Source organism: Pristiophorus japonicus, unplaced genomic scaffold, assembly GCF_044704955.1.
Source record: "Pristiophorus japonicus isolate sPriJap1 unplaced genomic scaffold, sPriJap1.hap1 HAP1_SCAFFOLD_89, whole genome shotgun sequence".
Classification (NCBI taxonomy): domain Eukaryota; kingdom Metazoa; phylum Chordata; class Chondrichthyes; family Pristiophoridae; genus Pristiophorus; species Pristiophorus japonicus.
This window is the reverse complement of record NW_027254813.1, coordinates 1876886-1890334: the sequence shown is the minus strand read 5'-3', so window position 1 is coordinate 1890334 and position 13449 is coordinate 1876886. Positions and strand designations below refer to the sequence as shown.

At 48.0% G+C, this 13449-nt stretch overlaps 2 non-coding genes across 2 annotated transcripts; one reads left to right on the top strand and one right to left on the bottom strand.

Moving 5' to 3' along the window:
• Nucleotides 1-605: 605 nt before the first annotated feature.
• Nucleotides 606-677, bottom strand: trnaw-cca (transfer RNA tryptophan (anticodon CCA)). Its single transcript has one exon. It is a non-coding gene; the product is annotated as a tRNA-Trp (tRNA).
• A 4952-nt stretch (nucleotides 678-5629) lies between these two features.
• Nucleotides 5630-5702, top strand: trnav-uac (transfer RNA valine (anticodon UAC)). Its single transcript has one exon. It is a non-coding gene; the product is annotated as a tRNA-Val (tRNA).
• The last annotated feature ends 7747 nt before the right edge of the window (nucleotides 5703-13449 follow it).

Genomic DNA, 13449 nt, shown 5'->3' with positions numbered 1-13449 from the left:
TCGTGGTCAACCTTTTCCCTCATCACATAAGGCACAGCTCTAGCCTTGTGATGGACCGGTCTGGCATCCTGTGTGATGTAGATTTTAACTTTAGCCCCTTTGAAGGTACCCACACCTGGCTGAAAGCGATGTTCAAAACGACTTAGAACTGCAGAGTCGTGTGAGATACATGACAGTAAGGCGAACGTGTGAACGGCCACACTGCGGAAACATCTCCACCTTCAGCACCAGGTCAGACGGAGATGCTGAGCGAGCAGGTGAACTGCAGAATCCCACTTTTTAGGAGCTGATCTTTGTGCCAAGCAAATGAGTTTTGCTTAATGACTAAAAATAAAAGGTGCTAGAAGTGGGATTCAAACCCACACTTTCAGAGCAGACTGAACACAACAGCTTGGACCGCTCGGCTGTCCTGACTATCCAGTGCTGTATATGGCCACCTGCAGGTTGATTTTGAACTTTTGTGTCTTGTCACAAGAAATAAATGAGGGCAACAGGTGTTTCTCTAACTGACACCGGGGAAACAGTGAGACAGACCTTGGAGCAAGGGTCTGGTTATTGCCAAACAGCAAAGAAAATATTAATTCCGGGATTCCCCAAAAGAGCAGTAACCTCGACGTGATTTGAACACGCAACCTTCTGATCTGGAGTCAGATACGCTGCCGTTGCACCACAAGGCCTACACAGGGAGCTTGAGATTTTCGTCTATATGAAGATTCCGCAATACAAGGGGCTTTAAAGTCCCTGCCCATTCCCACCAGGTATCAGAAGAAGCGCTCACCTGCCAGTCACCGTATGATTTTTGTTTAACTTTTGTGTTGTTTTCACGGGAAAGCATCATTAATTAACCCGTCATCTTCTTTTGTACAATGAAAGAAATGCTGACTGAGGGACAGTCGATACTTCAATCCTTTGTTCTGTGCTTTGCATGTTAACTGTTAAACCAGATCCCAGTTTACACACTGTGTTTTAGGAGTCTGGTTCAAAATCCTCATCGCTGGCGACACCAGGAATCTGGGGCAACTTTTGTCAAATTTATTAGCACCGGTTATTCCTACACGCGAAAGTTCCCCGGTGGATCCATTTTCTCTCGCTAAAAGTTATCTATTTATTGGTGAAATAAAGAGCAATTAAGGAATAAGGGAGCCCTTTTGCTAGGAGAATAAATAGCAAATAAAAACAGCAAATGCTGGAAATCTCAGCAGGTCAGTTAGCATTTGCCAGGAGACGAGACTCTCTTCCGTTTGTTCCCCTTTCGGAAATTTCAACATAATGTTCCCGCCCGGCATCAAACCGGCAACCTTTCACGTATAAAGCGAACGTGATAACCGCTACACTAGGGAAACCTCTGGCACAGCTAGCACAACAGAGGGGAGCTGACCAGTGAGCTCCCTCTGTGCTGATCACCACTGATTTTTAACGTGGAAGCAAGTCATCCTCGACTCCGGGGATTATCGAAGAAGAGAGAAGCATCAGGAATGTGTTGGCTCACCTTAAACAACTTCTGTCCCACACTGAAAGTTCTCAATCCTTCTCCTCCGCTGCCCTTTACAGAAATGTCACGGATCACCCAGTCACCGTGTTCACTTCCACATCCTCACAGTGGGGCCACAGAGGCTCCTACCGTCTCCCAGCGATCAGCGAACTCGCCCAGTTTGTAAAATTAAACCCGGGACATGTGTCCGGCAAAGGGCAGGAGAAGTAGGAGAGTGTATAAGCTCGTTCTGTAACAGATAGTAGTGGGGTTATTAACGGCGATTACAGCAATCATTAATCCTCTCACACATCTCAATTATGTTTCTGCGATGAACTGATTGAGAATGGAAAGGGTTAATGCTCGGGATCTTAACCACTCAACCAGGGAACAGCTTTGATAATTTGTATCAATATACAAATATATATTTATATATGAACCTGTATGTCAACGGCAAGCTGTCTAGACATCATGGCACAACGGTCGTGAATCTAACTTTGAGTGAGCGAAATTGTTCCACAGTGACACCCATTTCATCTTTTAAACACTAGAAACTGACACAGGGGGAATAAATAGAGAAATAAAAGCACAGGCATACAGACAAAAGGAAGAGAGAAGGGGAATACTGTCCCCACACAGAACTAATGCAGAAACCCCTCTGCTGCGCTCGGGGTGGCCACCCACAGCCTGGATACACTTACGTCCCAACAGCTCATTGACTGTCGGAGTGGGACCGTGCGGCGCTTCAGAAGACAGGTCGAAAAAGCAAAGTCACTGATTCGGTCTCACGTGCTTCTCTAATCAAGAGTAGCCACACACAAAAACTTGCTTTTTTCATGGCAAAACATGACCTTTATGATTGTCAAGCAGTTGGTTCCTTGATCTGAAAGCGTGACTTTTGCTTCGTCGAAGTTAAATGAAATTTGCGATAAGTCCTGGTTTCCAATCCTGGACGAGTCCATTATTTTGCCGGCGAATTTTGAAATTGCACAGAAATTTTGCAAAGGAGGAGTTGCATTTTTGCAGTGCCTTTCAGGAACTCATGATGCCCCAAAGCGCTTTACAGCCGTTGAGTTATGTTTGAAGTGATGTAGTGTGGGGAAAGATGTGCCCAAATCACCCCACACGAACCTCAACTCTTTACAAAGGAGTTTGGTGCAAATAATCAGGTGCCTCAGGGACTTGGACTTTCTTTGAATGAGTTCTGCTTGTACCTGTATTCAAGCTTTTAACAGGAACTGGGCTTCCATCTCACGGGAGCAGCGTGTAGCGGTTAGCGAGTAGGTGACGAGGTTTGGGGTTGATGTGCGTCACTTTCAATCTTTGAAATTTCACCAAGCAAAGAAATGGTGAATCCAACTGTCCCTGCAAGCATTTAGTTCCTGTTTAATCACAGGAATATCCGCAGTCAGGAGCTGAAAAGGAATTAAAACCTAATACTGGCTTCGGGACAATCAGAATACTTTGTCACAGACAAGGCACCGGAAGGCTGGAAGGTAGATCACACCGGTTGTGGGAGAGCTGGTTGGCGGTGACATGGAAGTGTCTGCAATGTGCAGGATCAGACTGCTTCCACACATCCACAATGAAGGTCCCACCCTTTATTTGGGAAAAGTGCAACTGAAAGTGGACACGTTCCAACTGGTCAGAGCAATCTGAAGCTTTAACTGATGGACACCCTGGTTTGGGATGTCTTGCAGTATACTCTTACGTCAGTCTCTGTGGCACAATGGGTTAGCGTGTTCGGTTGTGAACCGAAAAGTTGGTGGTTTAAGCCCTCTCAGGGACTTCAACTGTTTTCCCCGAGGATACTGTGCCGCACAGTTCCAGGTTGTCATTGTGTGCTTTGGTGTCATGAATATATTCCGCAAACATTGCCAGCTGTGCTGTTATCCAGTGAGTTCCCACTCCAATACTTTTATGAGCATTCAGTTCAAGTGTCGAGTTTGAGTGCATACAGAACTGAACATAGATATCAGAAAATTTAACAAGGCTGTGGACATTGTGTTTTGTTAATACTGAAACACTAATATGAATAAATCCATTTTTTCTAATATTTAATTAAACGAGTTTTCAAAATGTTTCCGCCCAGTTTCGAACCAAAGATCATTCGCGAGTGAAGAAAATGTGACAACCACTACACTACGGAAACACTGCAATTGAAGTGATGTTAGGAACATCACCAGAGCTTTCACCTACACAACTGGCCTACACTTCAGGAGCTGGTTTTATGAGAATAGAAAGACGGTGCTATATTTAGGAAGACTGTGAGTGTGGCAGGAATTGATCTCGTGTTTCCCAGACTTTACACATAGGAACAGGAGATGACCATTTAGCAGCAAGTGGTTAGGATCTGCAATGCACGGCTTGAAAGGGTGGTGGACGCAGACTCAATCTTATCTTTCAAACGGGAATTGGATCAGTTTCTGAAGGAAAAACAATTGCAGGGCTACAGGGAAAGGGTGGGGGAGTGGGACTCGCTGAGAGTCGGCGCGGGCTCGACGGGCCGAATGGCCTTCCGTGCTGTAACCATTCCATGATTCTATCAGTTTGCGGGACATTTCATAGTGTGGGTGGAAGCAGAACATTGCAAAGGGACATGGATTGAGTCGGCAAAACTAGAGGCATCTGATTCAGGAGATTCTGCTGAAGCGGAAATTCGGGAGTTTAATGACTTTGAAACGAACATTTTTGTTTTGTGCAGCTTCGGTCAGAGAAATGTTTGTGAAAGGAATTTTTTGCAGAAAGGGATGCAGCATTTCATCTTCTGTCTTAACACTTCTTTCTGGGTGTCGGGTCACATTTCCTTTCGATGTTATTCTTCCAGAATGTATATTTTCTTTGGTGTTTCACAATAACCAGACCATTGCTCTAAAGTCAGTCTCACTGTTGCCCCAGTCTCCTGTTGATGTTACCAGCAATGAACATTTTGAACCAGACCCCGAAAGCAGTGTGTAAAATGGTTTATGGTTTAAGAGTTAACTAGCAGAGCATAGATAAATTATCCAATTATGGACTCTCCTTCAGTTAGAATTTCTTTATTTGTGCAAAAGAAGATCATTGGTTAATTAACAATGTATTCCCGTGAAAGCAACATAAAATGTAATTAAAAAGTAATCAACAAACTTGGTGTTCGAACCCGAGATTAAAAATCTCACGCTGTATCAACTGAGCTCGCTGTGCTTCTGCTCAAACGAACGTTTTTGTCACTGATTGCAGCCAGGCACCTGTTGGTTCTGCCCCAGATGTTTAAACTTGATGTCGAAGAACTGCCAGGATCTTCTTGAATGGTGGACCAGGCTCGAGGGGCCGAACGGCCTAATCCAGCTCCGAATCCTTGCATGTTTATGATCATATGACCTTTCACAGGAGAACAATCTCGCCCTGAGCATGCAAGAGGAGAAAGCTCCAGAAAATATTCCCACCCGGTGAGCTTTCGCGTGTGAGGCGAACGTGTTAACCGCTACACTGCGGAAACGTTTCCACTTTCAGCACCCAGTCAGACGGAAATGTTAAGCGAGCAGGTGAACTGCTGAATCACACTTTTAAGGAGCTGGCCGTGGTGCCAAGCAAATGAGTTTTGCTCAATGACTAAAAATAAGAAAAGGGATTTGAAACCGCGCTTTAAGAGCAGACTGCAAACTGAACGCAGCACCTTCGACGGCTCGGCCATCCAGACTGTAAGTTCATTTAAATTTTGAACTTTTGTGTCTTCTTACATGAAGTTAAGATCCGGTGCACTAACCTGGAAACGATACTCGATCAATTCATCGCATAAAAATAATTGAGGTCTGTGAGACGATTAATAATTGCTGTAAGCACCATGAATACCAATACTTTCTGTGAGAGACCGAGCTTGCAGACGATCTGGCTTCTCCTGCCCTTTGCCGGGCACATGTTGCGGGTTTAATTTAGTAAACTGGGTGAGTTCGCTGATCGCGGGGAGACGGTTGGAGCGTCTGTGGCCCCACTGTGAGGATGTGGAAGTGAACACGGTGGCTGGGTGATCCGTGACATTTCTGTAAAGGGCAGCGGAGGAGAAGGATTGAGAACTTTCAGTGTGGGACAGAAGTTGTTTCAGGTGAGCCTCCTCATTACCGATCAGCGCAGAGGGAGCTCACTGGTCAGCTCCCCTCTGTGGGGTCTGTTGTGCCAGAGGTTTCTGTAGTGTAGTGGTTATCATGTTTGCTTTACACGCAAAAGGTCCCTGGTTCGATCCCTGGCAGAAACATTATGTTTAAACTTGCCAAAGGGGAACAATCAGAGGCGAATTTTGTCTCCTGGCAAATGCTGCCTGATTTCCAGAATTTGCTGTTATTAGTTGCTATTTTTTCTCCTGGCAAAAGGGCTCCCTTATTCCTTAATTGCTCTTTATTTCACTTCAATAATAGATAACTTTCAGTGAGAGAAAACGGATCCACCGGGGACCTTTCGTGTGTGAGGCCAACGTGATATCCGCTACACTGCAGCCCATCAAAGGGCGAGAAACCACTGAATATAAAGGATGAGCTCACAAATATCAGGGGCAATGCAGTCTGGTCAACGTCAAACCCTCCTTTCTTATTCAGCAGTGGCATGAACGGCAATCAGACGTCACACAGTTTAACTAAAGACACAAATACAATTAACACTTCTAAATCTTTTCACTGTAATATTCTTTTACTTTATTTGAAATCCTACTGCGTTGAATCTGAAAATGAGCACCATGGGATTTTATCTTTACAACTGATTCTATTTTCTGTGCAAGGTAGGAATAACCGGTGCTGTTAAATTTGACAAAAGTTTCCCCAGGTTCCTGGTGTCATCAGCTATGAAGATTTTGAACCAGACTCCTAAAATACAGTGAGCAAAATGGGTCAACATGCATAAGAACATAAGAAAATAAGAAATAGGAGCAGGAGTCGGCCATACGCCCCTCGAGCCTGCTCCGACATTTAATACAATCATGGCCGATCCGATCATGGACTCAGGTCCACTTCCCTGCCCGCTCCCCAGAGCACAGGACAAATGATCGAAGTATCGACTGTCCCTCAGTCAGCATTTCTTTCATTGTGCAAAAGAAGGTGAGGGATTAATTGATGATGCTTTCCCGTGAAAGCAACACAAAAGTTTCAGAAAAATAACATACGGTGACTGGCAGGTGAGCACTGCTTCTGACACCTGGTGGGAATGGGCGGGGATTTTAAAGCCGCTTGTATTGTGAAACCTTCATATCGCCGAACATCTGAGACTTCATGTGTGGACCTTGTGACGCAATGGTTGCGCGCCTGGCTCCAAATCGAACGGTTGTGTGTTCTAATCATGTTGGGGTTGCAATTATTTTCAACATTGTTCTTCCAGAAAATATTTTCTTTGCTGTTTGGCAATAACCAGACCCTTGCTCCAAGATCTGTCTCACTGTTTCCCCGGTGTCAGGCAGAGATACGCCTGCTGTCCTCATTTATTTCATGTGACAGGACACACAAGTTCAAAATCAATCTGCAGGTGGCCACATCTAGCACTGAATACTCAGGGTGGCGGAGTGGTTTAAGGTGCTGTGTTCAGATCGCAGTCTCCTCTGGAGATGCATGTTTGACTTTGACATTTCTTGTTTTTAATCATTTAGTGAAACTCTTTGTTTGACACCATGACCAACTCCTTAAAAGTGGGATTCTGCAGTCCACCTGCTCGCTTCACATTTCTGTCTGACATGGTGCTGAAAGTGGAGATGTTTCCGCAGTGTCGCGCTTAACACGTTCACCTCACAAGCGAAAGCTCCCTGGCCGAGAATATTTTCTGGAGGTTTTTCCTCATACATGCTCAGGGGCGAGTTCTGTCCTGAACACTCAAGCTAAAGTGCTGAGTTCATTCCCCATGTTGTTAGCAGCCTGCCAGTGAATCTGTTTAAGGTGTTCAAAAGATTCCTGACAAAGCTGTCACGGCTCGCTTCCCGGAGACACCGTGGTCACCAGTGCCCCAGTTTCAGTGGGTCAGCCCCGGGAGGTTGGCCATCCGTTGGAGAATACCCAAGATCAGGGATCAGTCTCCGGACAGGGATCCCCAGCCGGCAGCCTTCGGCGGTGAGGGACTCACGGGAGAGGTCGTGGTGGACCAGCCACTAACTGAGAGTCCCCAGCCTACAGCCCCCGGCTGTGCAGAACCCTCAGTTAACGAAATGAACTCAGCAGCCACACCTAAAGGGGAAGTGTGTTGTTGCCCCAGAGGGGCCATTCCCCCGATAATGTGGGACTCAGGCACACCTCCAGTCAGAACACTCTGGGTCCTGCGGTACAGACCGCCTTACCGCCGGCCACACAGGCAAACCAGAGACTGAATAAGGGAAGGAGAAGAACAGGGATTAACTTGGCCAGTCGGAGACGGGTGGCAGATGTATATAATAACACGATATGAGTTTAAGAATGTTTAAGAGTTCTAGTTTTAAATTAAGATTTTAGAAATTTCAGGTCACCACAACCTCACGAGGAATCCATGGGTAAAGAAGTAGTGAGAGGAATAAGATCGGTTATGAAGTAATTGTGGCCGGCAGTGTAAGGGGTGGTTTTCAGGGGGTCAGCTTGCCCTTCTGACCTGATATGAATGGTTCCGAATCGCTAACACACCCTTGGTTCTAGACACTGGAATTATGAAGGGACTGTGACAGACTTGGACAGACAACCGGTTTCAAGGTAGGAAGCAGGTATGACTTTATTGTGTTTAAAGAAGTAAAAGGCACACCTTTAATAACACACACAGACCAATACACACTGAGGGGTACAACACATTGAATAAATTGTCAAATTACAGCCTGTGGGGAAAATAATACAGCTTAAACTCTAAATGGGGTAAAGAGGAGAATGCAGATACATTTACACAAGTTATCCCAGCCTCCCACCTCCCAATTCCCCTAACTAACTAAGTTATAGCTCTGAGGGTTCAGGGGCTATGCTCACCAATCCCTTTAGACAGTTGCCGGTGATTCGTGGTTTCGAGGTTCGCTGCACTTGGCCTTCTCGGCGAGCCGTACCCCGGACAGAGGAGAGGACTTCGGACTGCGTAGTCTTCGGTTGGGGTGCGTCCGTTGATACGCTAAGTTGCGTTTTGGATGTATGGGGTAAGTACCCACTTTCTTTGGTTAGGAATAGTTTTAGTTAATCCCTTTTGGTAATTTCTCTCCCGTTGGGTCGTTCAGAAGTAGATTGTAGAGTGATTGTCAATTTGGTTGCTGACAACCTTCCGTTTCGTGGGCCTCGTGCTCGGTCAGTTCCTGATGAATTCTGATAGTTTCCTTCACTGTTCCATTTCTTCACTGTAGAGGAAGCAGGCTGCTTGTGTCTGTGTCTGTGTTCCAGTCTATGTCCTTGTTCGAGTCAGTGCGAGTTCCAGTCTGTGTTCTGTTAGTTTTTCCTTGTAAAACTGGGGGATGGATATATCCCCCAAAAAAGACTTTGTTATCTCCCATCAAATCTCTTGGGCTCTGTGTAAACTGTTCTGTACATTGATTTTCAAATGTCTCCTTTGTCGGCAGTAACTCGATTGGGGTGTAAGAATGTGCTATCACTGGTTTTGCATTGTTTGAGGATTGTCCAGTTTCCTGACCATGATTTCCATTGTGCTTGATTGGGTAATTCGATTATCTCTTATGGGGTGAATAGTTCCCCCCAGACAGTCTATGATCCTTAATACATGAATTTGCTTCACAGAGTTTAGCCCCACCTCCTGTACTCGGTAACTCTTTTTTGCAGCCAAAATGTTGTAGAATCTTAAAATTGATCTGCTCCTTCCCATAGATGTTTCGGGGATCTCAGGCTTCTGAAATTTAGGTCCTTTTTGAATTCTCTTTCCTATGAGTCCAAACACTGTGCGCGGGGGGGGGGGGGGGGGGGGGTCTCGATGAATGCATTCCCTTTTCTCCCCTGCAGGCGTCGTCTGCCCCTTTAAACTCATTTTAAAAGCCCAGAAAGGAATTCTTCTCCTCTGCAGGGGAAAGGTACCAGTTATCTTTGCGAGATATTGGTAAATTCTACATTCCTCCCCTGTGATACCATGTCATTTATGGTATCATCTTACAGGTGAGCAAAGTTCCTGGCTCTCAAGAAATAACCTTCCCTGTAAATTAACTAAACTAATACCAAAATATGCATTACACTTATGCAACATCACCGCAGATACACACTTTTCCCTTTACAGGTACAAACTTTTTACGTTTACACCCTCCCAGCTTGGAGGGGGTTCCATCCCTACAATTGCATTTCAGCACAGTTACATTTCATTTCAATTGCATTATATTCACCAGAATGGAGCCAACGTACAACCACATTGCAGAAGGAAGAACATAGATTAAAATTAAACAACATCAATTGGTCTCCTGAGGTTTGTCCATCACCCGGTAATGTCTGGATCCTGCCCTTGAGAACTGCTCTCAGGCTGGCTGACACACAAGACAAACTCAAAACAATCACCTAAACATTACTGAAACATTACCCTCAATTCTAAACTAAACCTTAAAATGTAAAATGGTGCAGTCAGCTACCTTCGACTAAAAATTAGAGCTATGTACAACCGCCACCCGTCTCCGGGTGGCCTGGTTAGTCCCTGTCAGGCCCATGCCTTGTGCGGTCTGATAGCCGCCTGGATGCTCGGGTTTCCCCGCAGCCGGTGAGCTGGAGACCCTTTTCTCTGGGGCAGCTCGATGCTACTGCTCCTGTGAGACCCTCACCGTTGGAGGCGGCTGGCTGGGGGTTCTTACTCTGAGCGGCCTCTGTACTTCTGACCATCGGCCTTTCCTGTCGGGCTGCCCTTCTCCAAGGGTAGAATCGCTGAGGCTCAGATGCCGGTGACCACGGTATCTTTGGCCGTGGTATATGGAGGGTCCTTCTCAGGGCTTGGGTTACTGGGGGTGCGTCCGAATCCCAAAAGATGGGTGGGATAGCCCCTCCAGTTTGCAATTCACCGTCCCGAAAGGCACGGTTTCTGAGCCTGCCACATTACCTGTGGGCCCTCCACCGTCGGGGGCGGCCAATGGAGGGTCCCTGTCCTGAGAACAGTTCACACATCCCGGCTGAACTCTGTGCTTGGCTGACCCTGGGTTGTAGAGCTTGCACTGGTTGATGTGGAACCACTGAGTACAGCGGGGCAGCTTTATGGCATAGACCATCGGGATAGCCTTGTCGACAATGCTGTGTGGCCCCATATATAATGCTTCAAAAACCCCGACCCGAGCATGGTTCCTCACCATGACCTGGCCTCCTATCTCCCATTCGTGGTGTTTGCTGGGTTCCAGCAACAATCGGTTACTCTGATGCTGTCTGTCCATATTACGAGCAGCCTGCCAGTGAATCTGTTTGAGGTGTTCAAACATGTTCCTGACAAACCAGTCCCAGTTCACCTCTCTGAGCTGACCTTCTGTGAGCACCGGGGCGAGGACATGGGTGGGGGTCCGCATGATCCGGCCAGTCATGAGATCGCATGGGGAATACCCCGTGCTCTTTGACTGGCTGGCTCGGATCCCCATTAGGACCAACGGTAAGACCTCCACCCACTTTTGGGGTGAGTCTCCTGTCTCCTTCCGCAGCCTTTCTTTAATGGTGTAGTTTAAAAGCTCCACATTACCCGATGACTGTGGATTGTGGGGAATGTGCCATTTCCCCTCAATGCCGAGCACCTTAAGGGTTGCCTGCATTACCTGCCAGGTGAAATAGCTCCCCTGGTCCGACTCCACATACTGTGGGAGTCCCCACCGGGAGAACCCTTCCCTCACTAGAGTCTTAGCTGTCCCTAGTGCGGTGGCTGTTCGGCAGTTGAAGGCTTCAACCCATTTTGAGAACACGTCCACCAGGACGAGGCAGTATTTGTGGCCTCCCTGGGCGGTGGGTAGGGGCCCGATGTAGTCAATTTGGATTGACGGCCATGGTCCCTCTACCATCCTGACGTGTCCTAGGGACACCTTCCTTTTCTGGGGGTCAGGGTTGTTCGCAGCACACACCAGGCAGTTCGCACAGAACCCACGGACGTCCTCCCTGAGTCCCGGCCACCATCCTGCCTGTTCCACTCGTTGCCAGGTGGTCTCAGGCCCGGGGTGTCCCGCTCCTGGACCCTCATGGGCCAGTTTTAGGAATTCCCTCTGGTGCTGCTGTGGCATGGCCGATTGTCCCTCTTCAAACAGCATGCCTTCCTTAACGGTAATGGCTGCTGTGCCGTACGGACCTTCTACACTCTCTCCTCCAGCTAGCACATTCAGGACAGCTTTCAGGACTGGGTCCTGTGCCTGAACTGTTTTGAAGTCCGGGGCCAAAGCTATCACTGTACTCTCTGCTGCCCTGTTCTTATTCTTGACCGCTGATATGCGGCCGGTGTGATAGGGGTCCCAGAACTTTCCCGTGCGGGCACCTTCTATGGCCAGTTTGTCAGCCTGTTGGTTTCCCTCTGCACGGGGTTCGGTTTTTGAATGGTCCCTCACCTTATGTCTGTAGACCTTTCCCTCTGCCCCCACCGCTGTCATGATTTTCTCCAGCAGGGGCTTGATTGCCAGGGGTCTCCCGTCAGCGGACGTTTATCCGCGAGGGGACCAGATAGCCAGGTACTCCGTACACGAATTGCAGGTGAACATACTGTCCGAGCAAATCGTGTACGGGATAGGGAATTCCTCGGGGTGGGTCACCACCTACATTACGGCGGACAGTTCAGCATGCTAGGCACTCATGGTGCTGGGGAGCTTCATTGCCAGGGCAATACCTGCCCTTGGGTCATAGACTCTGCACCCAATGAGTCGCTCACCAGCAGATACCGTGCTGGACCCATCCACGTAGATGTCCCGGCCTATAGGGTGTAACCCAGCCCGAAGGCCAATGTTCACCTCCCATACCCCTTCTACGGAGCACCTGTGGGCTTTCCCTGGGTTGATTAGTTTGGCTGCGAGCCTTGGCTCACGGGTGCCTTCTACTGTGAGGTCCATCTGGGAGAGGAGCAGGGTCCAGCGAGCAATGCGGGCACTGCTCACCGTCCCGTCCTTAATCCTCCCATCTAGGAGCATCTGAGTCGGTGTGTGGTGGGTTAGGAGTGTTAGAGGAGACCCTCCCATGAAGATCAAGGATCTTTTCACTGCCCAATGTGTGGCTAGGAGGTGTCTCTCATAGTTGGAGTACCCCTTCTCCACATCTGTGAGGATCCTGGAGGAGTAAACCACCGGTCTCAACTGGCCGTGCCACTCTTGAAGCAGCACTGAGCTCAAACTGTCCCCGCTGGCTGCCACCTCCAGGACAAACTCTTTTCCTACATCTATCGCTCCTAAGGCTGGTGCGGTCTGCAAGTCCTTCTTGAGCTGATTAAATGCTGCCTCGCAACCCTCATCCCAGTCCCACTCTACCCCCTTGTGTAGGAGCCTGAGCAGAGGGGCTGCGGTGGCTGCATAATCCTCAATGACGTCTCTACAGTGTCCAGTGAGCCCTAGAAAGGATCTTACCCCTGTCACTGTGTTGGGGGCTGGTAACTCCTACACTGCCTCCCTTCTAGCCTGTCTATGGCCCTTTCCCCAGCGCGCACAGTCAGCCCCAGGAATTTGACTTCCTTCTGGCTGATCTGTGCCTTCTTGGGGTTTACATTAAACCCTTCTTCTTTTAGCAGCTCCAGCAGCTCGGTTAGCAGTGGGCCATGCTCCTCCCCCTGATCGGTAAACAGGAGCAGGTCATCCACATACTAACCAACTGCAGGGGTCTGCTAAAGCCCTTTAAACAGTTCGCCATGCATTGGTGAAAAATGCTGGGGCTGTTGTGGAAGCCTTGGGGAAGACAGTTCCACGTGTATTGTTGGCCCTTAAAGGTAAAGGCGAACTTGTACTGGTCCTCCCGATTTAAAAGAGTGGACCAGAACCCATTGAAATGTCCAGCACCGTGAAAGTGGTCGCGGATGCTGGAATACTCCCTCTGAGGTCCGCTGCGGCTGCTACAGTGGATGAACAGGCAGGGATATTCTTATTTAGTATTCGATAGTCCACGGTGGCCCTC